The sequence below is a fragment of the Eurosta solidaginis genome, chromosome 4, assembly GCF_040869045.1.
Source record: "Eurosta solidaginis isolate ZX-2024a chromosome 4, ASM4086904v1, whole genome shotgun sequence".
Lineage (NCBI taxonomy): Eukaryota > Metazoa > Arthropoda > Insecta > Diptera > Tephritidae > Eurosta > Eurosta solidaginis.
Genome location: NC_090322.1, coordinates 35,847,839 through 35,864,618, shown reverse-complemented (window position 1 = coordinate 35,864,618; position 16,780 = coordinate 35,847,839). Strand labels below are relative to the sequence as shown.

The following is a 16,780-nucleotide window of genomic DNA, read 5'->3' as shown; positions in this document are numbered from 1 at the left end:
CTGGACAAACATGGGAAAACGATGGGCAAACGACAGACATACGATTTAGCACAACAAAGTGAAACAAAAAATTGTTTGGGTTTTTTTCGAAAAAAAATGTTTTTGTTATAACTTTTTAACAAAAGGTGGACAAACGAAAATTTTTCCTGGACAAACGTGGACAAACGAATGGCATTAGGTTTTTTTAATTACTTTTAAATGGAGGTGCCAACTTCACACACGATTTTTGTTTTTTTGAAATAACTTTTTAAAAAAAGGTGGACAAAAGAACTTTTTCCTGGACAAACATAGACAAACGATGGGCAAACGACGGACATACGATTTAGCACAATAAAGCGAAACAAAAAATTTTTTGGGTTTTTTCGAAAAAAAATGTTTTTGTTATAACTTTTTAACAAAAGGTGGACAAACGAAAATTTTTCCTGGACAAACGTGGACAAACGAATGGCATTAGGTTTTTTTAATTACTCGTAAATGGAGGTGCCAACTTCACACACGATTTTTGTTTTTTTTTGAAATAGCTTTTTAAAAAAGGGTGGACAAACGAAAATGTTTCCTGGACAAACGATGGACAAACGAATGACATTTGGTTTTTTTAATTACTCGTAAATGGAGGTGCCAACTTCACACACGATTTTTGTTTTTTTGAAATAACTTTTTAACAAAAGGTGGACAAACGAAAATTTCTCCTGGACAAAAATGGACAAACGATGGGCAAACGACGGACATACGATTTAGCACAATAAAGCGAAACAAAAAATTTTCTGGGTTTTTTTCGAAAAAAATGTTTTTGTTATAACTTTTTAACAAAAGGTGGACAAACGAAAATTTTTCCTGGATAAACGTGGACAAACGTGGACAAACGAATGGCATTAGGTTTTTTTAATTACTCGTAAATGGAGGTGCCAACTTCACACACGATTTTTGTTTTTTTTGAAATAGCTTTTCAAAAAAAGGTGGACAAACGAAAATTTTTCCTGGACAAACATAGACAAACGATGGGCAAACGACGGACATACGATTTAGCACAATAAAGCGAAACAAAAAATTTTTTGGGTTTTTTCGAAAAAAAATGTTTTTGTTATAACTTTTTAACAAAAGGTGGACAAACGAAAATTTTTCCTGGACAAACGTGGACAAACGAATGGCATTAGGTTTTTTTAATTACTCGTAAATGGAGGTGCCAACTTCACACACGATTTTTGTTTTTTTTTGAAATAGCTTTTTAAAAAAGGGTGGACAAACGAAAATGTTTCCTGGACAAACGATGGACAAACGAATGGCATTTGGTTTTTTTAATTACTCGTAAATGGAGGTGCCAACTTCACACACGATTTTTGTTTTTTTGAAATAACTTTTTAACAAAAGGTGGACAAACGAAAATTTCTCCTGGACAAAAATGGACAAACGATGGGCAAACGACGGACATACGATTTAGCACAATAAAGCGAAACAAAAAATTTTTTGGGTTTTTTTCGAAAAAAAATGTTTTTGTTATAACTTTTTAACAAAAGGTGGACAAACAAAAATTTTTCCTGGACAAACGTGGACAAACGTGGACAAACGAATGGCATTAGGTTTTTTTAATTACTCGTAAATGGAGGTGCCAACTTCACACACGATTTTTGTTTTTTTTGAAATAGCTTTTCAAAAAAAGGTGGACAAACGAAAATTTTTCCTGGACAAACATAGACAAACGATGGGCACACGACGGACATACGATTTAGCACAATAAAGCGAAACAAAAAATTTTTTGGGTTTTTTCGAAAAAAAATGTTTTTGTTATAACTTTTTAACAAAAGGTGGACAAACGAAAATTTTTCCTGGACAAACGTGGACAAACGAATGGCATTAGGTTTTTTTAATTACTCGTAAATGGAGGTGCCAACTTCACACACGATTTTTGTTTTTTGGAAATAACTTTTTAACAAAAGGTGGACAAACGAAAATTTCTCCTGGACAAACATGGACAAATGATGGGCAAACGACGGACATACGATTTAGCACAATAAAGCGAAACAAAAATTGTTTTGTGTTTTTTCGAAAAAAAAATTTTTTGTTATAACTTTTTAACAAAAGGTGGACAAACGAAAATTTTTCCTGGACAAACGTGGACAAACGATGGACAAACGAATGGCATTTGGTTTTTTTAATTACTCGTAAATGGAGGTGCCAACTTCACACACGATTTTTGTTTTTTTGAAATAACTTTTTAACAAAAGGTGGACAAACGAAAATTTCTCCTGGACAAACATGGACAAACGATGGGCAAACGACGGACATACGATTTAGCACAATAAAGCGAAACAACAATTTTTTTGGGTTTTTTCGAAAAAAAAAATTTTTTGTTATAACTTTTTAACAAAAGGTGGACAAACGAAAATTTTTCCTGGACAAACGTGGACAAACGATGGACAAACGAATGTCATTTGGTTTTCTTAATTACTCGTAAATGGAGGTGCCAACTTCACACACGATTTTTGTTTTTTTGAAAAAACTTTTTAACAAAAGGTGGACAAACGAAAATTTCTCCTGGACAAACATGGACAAACGATGGGCAAACGATTTAGCACAATAAAGCGAACCAAAAACTTTTTTGGGTTTTTTCGAAAAAAAAAATTTTTTTGTTATAACTTTTTAACAAAAGGTGGACAAATGAAAATTTTTCCTGGACAAACATGGACAAACGTTGGACAAACGAATGAGATATGGTTTTTTTAATTATTCGCCCAAGTAGGTGCCAACTTTACAGAGCTAAGGGGTGCACACTTGTGCCCGGAAATTTGATTTCTCAGTTCTCAAGGACGGATCAAAGCGGCACAGCTAAATAACCGATTATTTTTGTTTAACTCCCTGCGTGTTTTGACTCTATGCTGCTTAGAGCCTGCTTTACACTCCACACTATTTATGGTAGGCGCTTATCCAGATTATTCCCGTATGCACTGAGCATTGGACTACACAGCTGTAATCTTGCGTAGTAGATGAAATTTCTTGTACAATCTTTCAGCAAAAGAATATCAGAACCCAAACAAGTCAGGGCTGTCAAACTTCTCAAGTATTTCAACCCAATAGAATGACTATGAACATATCCTCTACTGTTTTGCAAATTTCTTTTTTGTCATAGGAAACCATGCCCACCGTCTCTATCCTTTCTAATACACTTTTATTTCATTCCAGTTCCCATGAATAGAATAACAGCTAACCATGGATATTGTCGGCGTCCTCGCTTTTTTGCACCGCTTCCTTCAATTTAGTGCTCTCTCAGTATACATGCAAAACCGTAAAAATGGCAAACTCTATAGTTCACGTCTACTCGAATGTTATAGCATTTGCTCTTGGTTATTATCTGTCAGTTTTCTGCTTTACAGCATATTTGGTAAGAACGAGTTTCCAACGGGAAATACTAGGCTTGATGATACCGTTGATTTTATACAATTTTCTGGTATAAGAATCGTACACTTAGTTATTGTCACAGAAGTATTCATAAATCGTCATCACTTCGCCGAATTCGTGGAACGGGTGCGAGAAATCGATCGAATGTATGTGCGTTGGTTGAATGGGGATGTAGATAATCGGTGAGTAAAGAGCGACGTTAACACGTTGGCTGCCAGAGTATCACCAGTGATCATACAACAATGTATTGTGGCGAATGTTGACATCACTAGGCTAGTTAATAATCACGCAACAACAATAACATGAAGAAGCCACACTTATGTACAAGGCAACAAAGAAATACCTCACACACAGATGTAGTCATCAGCCGAAGTTGTTACTCACACATATATACCCATTATATAGCTCAATTACCAAGCAGGAGATACAGCAGTTCTAGAAGACGAAACGTCTAGACTTTAGTAGAAATATGAAACTGAAGCAAAGGAGAGTATAAAAGCAGCGCAAGCTGAGTAGTCAGTAATCAAATTTTGATTTAAGCACGGTATTGGTTGTGAAGTACTACTTTAAAGTAAGCTAAATAAAGACCAGTTTGCAATACGGAATATTGGAGTGATTTATTCAACAGTTTAGCGAATCGAACGTTAGCAAAAGGTTTGAAATAAGCGGAATTTCCCTAAATTCGTTACAGTATCATCGATATCTCCATACAAGAGTTCCGGTTATAATTTTGATTGTGCTAGAGCTTTAAAACTAGCGATAGTAGCGCCATTCGATATTTTCAATTTTTTAATAGATCCTGATATAATCACCAGTGATACGCAGGCAACCAACGTGTTAAGAGACATTTGTTTTTCTAGACCGAACTATGCCGTCGTTGAGTATCTGGAAAATCTTCGTGTAAATGCATTTTCTTACTTTCCAGCCACTTACACCGTTATCTATTACGTTGGGGTACCATCATGGCTACTTTGTACATAACCATCGATTCTTTTATCATTATAGCACAAACTTTTTCCAAAGAAAGTTTCCTTTCTGTATATTTCATCTTATATCTAGTGCCATTCCTTATTGTCGGCTTACGATATTTTAAAATTGCATGTTTCCTGTCCGTGTTACGTCAACGTTTGGTGAAATTGGTTCTTACCTTGCATGAGCTTGATCTATTGCATGGGATTCAAAAGCTAAATCATGATCTGTCGACAGACTTTATATCCTCCGAGTATCCACAATATCGCGGTACTTGCTTGGAAAACGCAGATCTGCATCGTCTTAACATCACTCGTGATCTTTACAATCGTTTGTGGGAATTATTGTTGCTGTTGAATGAGAATTATGGTTATTCGATATGCGCAAATGTTATCAACGATTTTATATCGATAACTGCGAATTTGTATTGGGTTTTCTTAAATTTCTACAGCAACTCATCTACAATGGAGGAGATATTACAAACGACTAGTGGCGTTTTACTCTTCGTACCGCATATTTTTAATCTTGTCACGTTGATACTACTCTGCGATGATTTATCACTAAAGGTGAGTAAAAAGTATCGGAAAAAATTCGACTAATAAAAAAAATTTCAATTCTTTTTTTAAACACAACTGAACTTGCATTGGGCCTACATCGCATTGAATGGAATGTTGACAATGACAACCACAACACTGCGGTAAGTCAGAAAATTTATCGGTTCTATTCCGATTATTAAGTCGCTCTGTCCCCTGTCCCTCTGAAAAATAGAAAAAGACGTAGAAATCATTAGAGTAACTTACCCACTCAGAACATGTTTGATAAAAGGTCTTTTTAAAGATGACCTAGAGTTAATTTGGTCGAAACTCTGATTTTACGGCTAAGCAGTGATTCTGTGATAGCATACTACGGCTTAAAGGACAGCTAAAGAATCTCCAGCTTTTTATAACTCTCCTATAGACTCTCCTTAAATTCAGAAACTGAATGATTAAGCCTACTTTCGGCTCTGATAGAGAATGAAGATAAAGAAATTGAGCCACATCCTAAAAAACTCAAGAAAAAGTCCCGAAATGATATCGCACAAAATCATCCGGTGATAAACTTGAAGTTAGTCATAGAATCCTTACTAGGGTAGGCACTCGTCGATGGTGTGAGGGCTTAGCCGGACTCCATAGCACGCGACTATATAACACAGCAGTTTATCGTTCATGCTGAATGATTTGCAGCCACGGAGAGGTGGTGGTTATATATTCGGGGATATATTCGGCTGTATTTCAACGCCTTCCCCATTATTCAATATTAGACCGCTGAGCCTGCCTTGCTGGACAGATGGTCGTACGATGAATAAAATATGATGGGCGACTTCGACACCTATCGTCAAAATTAGGTATGAGTGGCTAAGAACTTTGAACGTGCATTTTTGTTTATAAGATGTATTATAAAGATCCCTATGATTCGTCGTTTGCAGATCGAGCAGTTCTCCTTGGAGCTATTACATCAAAAGATGACAGTCTCCGCCGCGGGATTCTTTGACGTCAATACTTCACTCCTATATACGGTAAGAACCCAAGATGAATAAAATAAGTAAGTATACAGCGTAGAGAGGCTGAAGTTCTTAGTATCATGTATCAAAAACCAATAGCCCTTGGCATGAAAAGACTTCATTCGAAACCTCTTCTATAATACGCTTTTATTTTCTTTTCCCATTTTTCTCATTTTAGATCACTGGGGCTACAACAACCTACCTTATAATCTTAATACAGTTTCATCTGAGTGGAGATAATGTAACCAAGAATTGTATTAAATAAAATTGGCATGAAACCCCCAGCTCTTTATAATTATTAATAAAAGTATTTGTTGTTTTGTATCTACTCGAGAGAACGTGCAGCTCTTAAAACCCATTTCCTTTAGAACAGTGGTGCACTCGAGAGGAAAACTATTCGGCGTTCACACATATGTATGTCGTGTGAGCGCAACGACAGAGATTTAGTAAAGCAAGCAGTAAATTAGTTTTAGCTTGTACTTCCAGCAGGAAACCACTGGTGATATCGCTCTAGACAAAAAGTGCTCCACCGGAGACGCACCCTCATGTATACCGATGGCTCAAGGACACCAGAGGGCACCGGGCGGGGATCTACAGCCTTAGAACTAAGATATCCATACCCCTCGGATATTATCTGAACATTTTTCATACCGAGGTCAACGTCATAAAATTAACCCGTGCTGAGATCAACCTACAACGAGACTACACTAATAAGATAATCGTTATACTGAGCGACAGCCAGGCCGGACTCAAGGCAATGTCGTCAGCAGAGACTAGATCATAAACAGTCCTTAAGAGCGTGGGAAATTTGAATCGTTTAGGAGCTAATAACAACAGTATTTTGGCTTCGGTACAGGGACAGAGAGGGGTGGTTAGGGACGAGGAAGCGGGTGGGCTGGACTGAAGCACTATAGGGCCTGAGCTCATCATGGTGATGGGGTCTAACACAGTAAGGGAAGAATTCAAGCAAGAGGTGACATGCCTCATAGAACAATGGCGTCATATTCCAGCATTACGGCAGACAAAGGCACTGATGGGAGAATATAACACAAAGCGATATGAAGACATTATTTATCTCCCAAAAAAGTATCCTTAGAGTTTTAACTAGCATACTCACAGGTCACTATGCACACTAGGTATATGGACTTATAACCTGCGTCGGTTCTGTGACCGCGAGGATTAGACTGCAGAACACATCCTTCTCGAATGCAATGCCATCGCGAAACGAAGACTCGGATCGCTAAAATTAGCAAGTAATTACATACACTCTCTAAAGCCGAGCACTGTCCTGGATTTTTCCTAGCAGTTATGCTTGGATGAGGTTCTGTGAAGAGAATGAGGGAAAAAACTCCCACACAGTTCTCCGTAGTTTTTTGTTCAAGTGCTCACAATTTTTGGTTTAATTGGGTTTTTGAGGGCCAAACAAAATGTTTCATTGGTGGCGGCCTTATTCTTTTGTTACTGGGTTACTACCCATTCGCTGGGTTAGATGACTTACTGATAAACTTTAATGGATTTCACATTTCCAAATCATGCACATTTTGATTTTAGCTAAGTCATGCAACCACTTAGGTCTGTGGTATCAGTCGAAAAAATTCAGAAGTTATTAAGCTAGTGACCTAGACAGAGAGCCAGTATCTGTAACGTCACCTCAACATAATGTACTATCAGCAGATTTGCGCATTTTTAATACGTAACTATGTTTTAGTACAAATGTACATAACCCTCCTTATACCACTACCACATCTATCATGGCTTACGACAATGCTCCGCTTGGGCTGGCTTGCTTGGCTAGCTGGACCTGCAACTAAGCTATTATTATCTCTAATGATGACCGTTTATGAAAAGGTCAGTTTTATGGTGGGCAATGTGTTATATTTTTTTAACATTTTCACAAATGTGGTAACCATATGCGAAGTAATGTTGAAGGCAAAAAAATGTCGGCGAGTATTGCGCTGGAACGTGAGTTGGATGAGTTGTTGCAAAAACAAGTGGACATTAGCGGAATGGAGTTGAAAGTGTGGCTAAATGCTTCTTATCATGTAATCTTACACATCATTTACGATGTCATACATTTGGGAATTGCATTCGTAGGCTATAAATCTCCGGTTTTCTATCAAGCCGCGCCCCTAATGGTTGTGCAACGTATGCGTTATGTGCAAATCATACAAGCAATTGAACGGCAAACTCTACGTTCCTCATATATGATTGATGCGCTTCAAGTGTTAGTGTGTGCTAATCGTACCAAATATAAATATACCAGTGCCGTTTGGCAACCCTATACATTGTGGGAATATGAACGTTTGAATTCGTTGCGTCTTATACAGGGACGTCTGTGCGAGTTACATGAAAGTGTGAGCAATTGTTATGGTTGGTCCGCCATAGTGTTGATCTTCACTACGTTTTTTACATTGGTGAGCAATCTTTTTTGGTGTATTATAATCGCGAAGAATAAATCAAATCCCATGCAATTCTTCTACAATATGATGACCATGTTAAGATTGGGTACTATGATGACAACGCTATTGGTGTTTGGCGATAGGGCGCGTAGAAATGTGAGTATGGTGGCGCTGTTGTGGTTGGTTCATTTGAGTTTCTTATCCGTCGTATCTCCACAGAACGCTAAAATAAGTTGTCTCATCAACAAGTTGGCAAAACCTTTCGGTAATAAAATCTACAATGATCTTGTCTCAAATTTTGCAATATAATGCCAACATAAAGGACTTACGATAGACGTGAAAGGATTTTGCACATTGGATCTGGCATTGCTGAAACAGGTAAGTAAAACATTATAAGCACTCAGAAACTTGAGTTTTGGAAGAAGTCACAAAATTAAATACCCCTTATCAAACCTTCTTCCGATAGACATGCACATACGGTGTGCATCGGCCTAAATCGCACTGAGACTCAGCGACTCTCAGGGCATATCTTTATTTTACTTCCGGTGAGGAAATTCAGTTCCCAAATAGATTATTATCCCCCCAAATCGCACGGTATACAAATCCACACCGACGACTCGAAAATTGACTCAGGCATGGGGGCTGGAATCTATTTGCATTCGCTAGTGATATCCACGTCATTCAAACTATCGTCAAAGTATAGTGTGTTTCAGGCGGAAGGCCTAGCGATTAGGCAAGCCTGTAAATCATTCAAGCTCTTGAACATAACTGGAAAGGTATCTCTTCTGCAGCCATGCAGCAATAAAGCTAGCTCTAAGCTAGTGGGAGCATTCAAGCACCTTATAGCTACATTAACGGACACTCTAGAATTATCCGTTATATGGGTTCTGGGTCATAAGAGAATCGAAAGAAATTAGGTAGCGGATGAGCTGGCGCATGGGGGAACAGCGGATGGAAATGAAAGAATAACCAGCGTCGAGGAAGGCATACTCCTAGGGATAGCCAAAAGGGAAACTCGAAATATTTCTTTTTTTATGTACAAAGCTCAGCTCAAGTGAAAGAATACTTCTAACTGTGCAATTTTAGGAGACATGGCCAGACTACAATAACAGAAGGACAGATATTCTACTGAGTAGATCTTGAGCCGACACCCATAAACGTATAGCGGTCTGCACCAGTCATCGGTATTTGTGCATGCATAGTGAAAAGATAGGTATTCCGCCACTGCAAAAGTTGTATAGACGTAACTACCAACAATACTATGGAGCACTTTCTGTGTAAATGGTCGGATCTAGCTAGAATACTTATGAGATTATTCGGAAGCCCCTTTCTGAAAAATCTGGTTAGATTATCGGAAATAGGTCTTTCACAAATAACAAGCTAGGCAAGGAGGTACCCCAATGCGAAATTTCAAGCAAACCGCACCATAAATTATATTTTTCAAGAACAGGTCGACCCTTGGCGGACTTTCCGGAAAGATATGAAAGGAAAAAGGACCACATTGTGAATCTAAAGCAACCTCAAGTCCACTTGAACACAATCATAAAATTTCATTAAAATCGCTCTAGTTGCTTAGAATGAGTTCAATCACAAACACAAGCACAAAGAAATAAATATATATATATACTAGCGGACCCGGCAGACATTGTTCTGCTCTAGCTTTGGTCTATCTGCATTAATTTTACGAAGTTATTATCTCTTACTCTCCCTCCCCCTCTCTCCTCTCTCCACTCTTCAAGATTTTTTACACACTAATCTTTCTGAGTCTCTTTCTCCGTATCCGTCTTTTCCATCCCATATTTTTACGCTAGCTCCCTCTTCTTCTCCCTCCCCCGCTCCATCTATACCTTTCTCTATCTTCGTCTAACTCTATCTCTTTCTCAGTCTCTTTCTCCTTCTCTCGTTTTTCTTCTCTCTAGTTTTTTATTCTTGTATATATCCTTTATTTCCAGTCCCAGTCCAAAATAGTTGTAAGTATTTTTGAATGCTGTTTCATAAAAGAATAAAAAAACAGAAATTTTGTATAAAAAATATAAGTGGCATAAAATCTTACCTATTTTTCATATAATTTGTTTTTTTTTTAGAAAAAAATATCTTCTGGTGTTTTTATTTGTATGACGAATTCTCAAACCTACTCAATATGCTCCCACAATTTTATGAAAATCGGTCGAGCCGTTTCGAAGGAGTTCAACTACAAACAGTGTACCACGAGAATTTTGTTTTATTCATAATACAGATAATACCCCTGAACCACATTTTGGCCCATATCTCGTAAGCGGGTTGAGATATTGCAATCATTTACCTTTGTACTAAGGCCTTCATCAGCATCATTCATTTGATATCCATATTGTACATCCATATTTTGAAAAATACCCGGGTCCATGTTTTGGGTTTCAAGACCCTATTGTGTCTGATTTTAAAAATTTAAGAACCAAAGCAATCGAGGGACCTCTACATAACACGTATGTAAGTTTGGTCAAGATCCCCTCACCCGTTTGTGCTCCAAACCTTTACGTGGAAAATGAGCCCCCTTTTTATATATATGTATAGATTATGATTTGTTTTGAAAAGTGTGAGAGTCAAATAAATAACTACTCACCTTACTGGAATAAATCAACCCTCTCTTCTTGAGTGCGTGACTTCCATATTTCTAAAAATTAGGCTTCCCATTTTATTAAGCCACTTTCCCTTCATTTGCATGCACACTAACACACATTTTCTTTGCTCGCTACCTCGAATAAAGTGACTGCATTATTACTTAATATTTTATTAAATCGAAAAACATTTATTAACACACTTTTTTCTAACATTTAATGCAACAACGCTTTTTAATCAGCATTTCAACACTTTTATATACATATTCACGTATATATTTAGGTATGCGCATTGATTCGTGTCAGTGCCTGCACTGAATAATTGATTTGCAAAGATATCCATCTTGCGATTGTAAAAAAAATTAGAGGAAAATCACAGAATTTACGTTTGCTTATAAAACAGTCTAATGTGCATACCTACATTCACACTCGCCCACACACGTACATATATATTTTTTCAGAACAACCATTTGTTGAACTGATGCAGCTTTTCAACTTTACAGTTTTCTTATAAAAATGCCTTGCACGGATATATTTTACATTCTGATATAGCTACTTACATACATTTTATTATCAATATTTTATAATAATAATCATTCTTTTACACTATTTGACACAATTTTCACTGAACTTCAATTTGTTAATCACTTCGCGATTGAGCGCACGTGTTTAAAGCTTCGCGGCGTAACCGAAACTAGCAGCTAGCGGAAACCAGCATCACGAACATAGCGCAGCAGAGTTGCTAGTGAACGTGTCACAATGAAATTTCTCATGTAAATGAGTTTAAATGCAAAATCGAATATTGCCACAACCGCCAAAGATGGTGCGTTTGTAAATATAAAGGAACTTCAAACTTAGAATGAATTGAAGCAATTTTTATACTCAGTTGAGCAGAGCTCACAGAGTATATTAAGTTTGATTGGATAACGGTTGGTTGTACAGGTATAAAGGAATCGAGATAGATATAGACTTCCATATATCAAAATCATCAGGATCGAAAAAAAAATTTGATTGAGCCATGTCCGTCCGTCCGTCCGTTAACACGATAACTTGAGTAAATTTTGAGATATCTTGATGAAATTTGGTATGTAGGTTCCTGAGCACTCATCTCAGATCGCTATTTAAAATGAACTATATCGGACTATAACCACGCCCACTTTTTCGGTATCGAAAATTTCGAAAAACCGAAAAAGTACAATAATTTATTACCAAAGACAGCTAAAGCGATGAAACTTGGTAGGTGAGTTGAACTTATGACGCAGAATAGAAAATTAGTAAAATTTTGGACAATGGACGTGGCACCGCCCACTTTTAAAAGAAGGTAATTTAAAAATTTTGCAAGCTGTAATTTGGCATTCGTTGAAGATATCAATATGAAATTTGTCAGGAACGTTACTCCTATTACTGTATATACGCTTAATAAAAATTAGCAAAATCGGAGAAGGACCACGCCCACTTTAAAAACAAAAATTTTTCTTAAGTAAATTTTTAACAAAAAATTTAATATCTTTACAGTATATAAGTAAATTATGTCAACATTCAACTCCAACAATGATATGGTGCAACAAAATACAAAAATAAAAGAAAATTTCAAAATGGGCGTGGCTCCGCCCTTTTTCATTTAATTTGTCTAGGATACTTTTAATGCCATAAGTCAAACAAAAATTTACCAATCCTTTTGAAATTTGGTAGGGGCATAGATTTTATCACGTTAACTGTTTTCTGTGAAAATGGGCGAAATCGGTTGAAGCCACGCCCAGTTTTTATACACAGTCGTCCGTATGTCCTTCCGCATGGCCGTTAACACAATAACTTGAGCAAAAACCGACATATCTTTACTAAACTTAGTCCACGTACTTATCTGAGCTCACTTTATCTTGGTATAAAAAATGAACGCAATCCGACTATGACCACGCCCACTTTTTCGATATCGAAAATTACGAAAATGAAAAAAATGCCATAATTCTATACCAAATGCGAAAAAAGGGATGAAACATGGTAATTGGATTGGTTTATTGACGCGAAATATAACTTTAGAAAAAAACTTTGTAAAATGGTTGTGACACCTACCATATTAAGTAGAAGAAAATGAAAAAGTTCTGCAGGGCGAAATAAAAAACCCTTGAAATCTTGGCAGGTATTACATATATAAATAAATTAGCGGTGTTGCAGAACGCCCTGTGTTCAATAATTTTAGTAGTCAATTTTATGATCTGGTAACCTTGTAATATAAACTCGCCGCTGTCTGCCAAGTCCCATTTTGTAATATGAAAAACCGCCATTCGTTGGCAAGCAGTCGGATAAGGCACACAGCGGTAAGTAGAAAATTTGTCATTTTGTTTTGTAATGTGATTTTATTAACCTGTAACCTGATTTAGAAATAAACCACCCATCCACCCATCCAACCTACCATCTAATAAACCAACATCAATTGTTCACAACTGGGTGCGTTAAATTCGCAAGCCTGGGCCAACGACATCAAACTTTATTTCGCTACAAACTTTATTTCGCTGTTGACCAAATGGGCTGCGCTTACTGCGCCCGTCACATCAGCAACGCCATGCCCGTAATACTTTGCCAATAACAGCAGCCCTCATTTTTATTGCCAAAAAAATATTCTCCGTTAAATGTTCAACAGGTGGATATCAATGTTGTAATTGTTTGCCATTTTAACGCCAGTAACACACCACCGTGAAAGCCACTACAACGCTACGTCAACGTCGCCGTCTCAGCCAGGAACGTCGCAGCGCTAGCAAAGTCGTAACACCACTTCGCAACGCAAGGTAAATGTATGTATGCATATTTCTGCCTATATTTCCCAACATCGCCGCCACAAAGCAGTAAATACGTTGCTATTTGTGCCATATATATCAAACAAAGATTCTGGTAATTAATAAATTTAGAGCCACGAATCTGCGTAGTTAAGCCACGGGTCTGCCTCTACATATATGTAATTTAATAGCCACGCTTCTGTATTAACTGCTTCAATACACCTGCTACATATGTTGCACACACCGCCACGCAGAAGTGCTCGCCTTATGAATAGTAGTAACAATATGGATAAGAACGCCACATTATCCCCAATAACGGAAACGCCGCCCAGCATATCTGAATCTGCCACAAGGACACGTTCAGAAATACAGGTATACAGTGCCCCTGGTAAGTCCGCGGTAACTGAACCAGTACACATCTATGATGGAGCCCCAATTGCCTCAGCCAGCCAAACGGTTATAACCACGGGTACTTCGCCGACGCCAAGCCATGCCCAAAGTAACCACGGTGGTCATAACTACGACGAGATGGAAAAACGTATAGCCATGTTGGAGCTCCATCTGAAAGCCACTCAGGTACAGTTACAAGAACGGGAGTCCCAGAACTATTGCCTTCGGTCAACGGGATTGCATAACGGCAGTTCTGCTGTTACCTACGCCAGCAGCGTCGTCGCGCAGTCGCAGCTAATGCTGCCGCAGTCAACGCAAGCACCTCCAGTGCTACCACAGTCAACGCGGATTGAGCCGTCGCCAATGCCAACTAGCACACAGTCGAATGCCTCTACGCCATTTATCGAAGCCCCTTGTGTACCTCCGCCCAATTCTAGAAATTTATACAATTTTTGTCAACCCAATGCAATACCTTATGATTTGCGCTATACCTCCGCGCTACATTCAAATAATTTATTTTCAGCTCAGTCGTCAGCCGCTCCGACGTCGACGCCTCAAGTCAGTGGGGCTTGCAATAACGTACAGTATGTACCATATAATTTGAACCCTCCCAAAAAATTGTTAGATTTGCCTGAGTTTAGCGGTAGGGCTGAGGACTGGCCTATGTTTTATGCATCTTTCGTAGAGTCGACGGCTGCATACAGATATAGCAACTTCGAAAATAACCAGCGTCTCCAAAAGTGCCTTAAGGGTGATGCACGTGAAACGTTCAAGTCACTACTCATCCACCCTAACAATGTAAATTGCATTCTAGAACAGTTGAAGTTTAGATTTGGACGACCAGAGCAGCTGGTTCGTAGCCAGTTAGCGCAAGTTAAAGAGATAGCACCAATCTCTGAGAGTATGTTAGGGAAAGTTATATCATTTGCAATGAAGGTAAAAAACATCTGCGCACTTTTGGAATCTGCCGGTGCCGAGCATCATATCGCCAACCCTATGCTACTCGACGAACTTATCGCCAAGTTACCCATGAGCAAACGCATTGAGTGGGGTCGGCATGCAGCCACCATACCTGCTCGAGCCACAATAATACATTTTAGCGACTGGCTAACCTCACTCGTCAATGTCATATGCACCATCAATGATGACTGTCAACTCGCTGCTCGTGAACCTAAACGCCGTACAGTCCTCAATGTAGATGATACTACTCTGCGGAGTTGTCCTATTTGCCAAGGTCAACACAAGCCATCAGAGTGCAAACGCCTCACTGGAGCCACAGTAGCCGATCGATGGACCCTAGTTAAATCTCGACGATTATGTTTTGCCTGCCTAAATGGGGGTCACATCACCAGCAATTGCAGAAGGCGAAAGGTTTGCGGCATCGATGGATGCAGTAGAGCACATCATAAATTACTTCATGAGTCTCGGTCAGAGCGTCCGCCAGCTCCATCAACATCGTCGTCACGAAGCGCCTCCCTTGTTACGTCCAGATCTACTTCGCCACTAAACAATGCTCGGCAGCAGCCGCTTAGCGATAAGGGAGCGACCGTTTTAAGCTGTTCTACCAACTCGCCGAAGATTAAGTTACTCTACCGCATTCTCCCTGTCACACTGTATGGAAAGCAACGCCGCGTGGATACATATGCCTTACTAGATGAAGGTTCATCTATAACGATGATGGAAGACAGCCTCGTAAAGGAGTTAAACCTAGTAGGACGGCCTTACAGTCTGAACGTTCAATGGTTTGGGGGCATTCGGTTCATGAGCCCGCCACCTTAGTCGAATTACAAATAAGCGGTGCTGGTATGAACAAAAAACACAAGCTGCGACAGGTCCATGCCATACGTAATCTAAAGCTGCAAACACAAAGCCTTAGTTGGAGTGACCTGGAAATGGACGACAAGGAAGCAAGTCAACTGCCAGTGCAGCCGCACTCAGGAGCCACACCTCGACTTCTCATCGGGATTGATAACTGCCACTTGGGCATAGGTTCAAAAATCATCACGATGAGGAAACACGGCCCGTTTGTAGCCAAAACAGAACTGGGTTGGGTAGTGTTTGGTCCTGTCAGCAAATCCCCTCCTTCTATAGCTACATGTCTTTTTTTGAAATGTAACCCAGATGAAGTGCTTCATAACATGGTTGCCGATTTTTTCGAGACCGAAAGTTTTGGCGTTAGACCATCGTCACCAATCGAAAGCGACGCCGACATCCGCGCACGATCTATCTTGGAGTCGACAACTTGTCGTTTTGGACGAAGATATCAGACGGGACTTATATGGAAGGATGATAATATTCAGTTGCCGAACAGTTACAATATGGCGCTCAAGAGGCTAAAGAGCGTTGAAATGAACTGCGATGCCGAGTTTGCTAAAGCGTATAAAGAAATCATTGATAGCTATATAGGGAAGGGTTACGCACGTAAACTCACTACGTCGGAATCTATCTGGTCATCGCCGCGTACCTGGTACCTGCCCCATTTTGCCGTACCAAATCCGAACAAGCCTGGAAAACTTCGATTCGTGTTCGATGCCGCCGCCCACGTCAATGGTATCTCCTTGAATAGCTGCTTACTTAAGGGACCGCAGGAGTATAAGCCTTTGCCTTCGATTCTCTTCCGCTTTCGTGAACGAGCGGTGGGCCTGTGTGGCGGCATTAAGGAAATGTTTCACCAGATATTAATACGTCCGGAAGATAGGTGTGCCCAGCGCTTTCTGTGGCGCA

At 39.0% G+C, this 16,780-nt stretch overlaps 1 protein-coding gene across 2 annotated transcripts in view; it reads right to left on the bottom strand.

The window, feature by feature from the left end:
- The window catches only part of LOC137249608 (uncharacterized), a 154,302-nt gene extending 142,733 nt beyond the window's left edge, over window positions 1–11,569 (bottom strand). Inside the window, exons 1-2 of one of the 2 annotated variants that reach the window (XR_010952455.1) lie at window positions 11,456–11,569; window positions 10,901–11,058 (exon numbers count right to left, since the gene is read on the bottom strand). The gene's annotated coding sequence lies outside the window, so the exon portion shown is untranslated. The remainder of the gene's footprint in view (window positions 1–10,900; window positions 11,059–11,455) is intronic. The other variant, XR_010952456.1, reaches the window with a different exon arrangement.
- Between the last annotated feature and the right edge of the window lie 5,211 nt (window positions 11,570–16,780).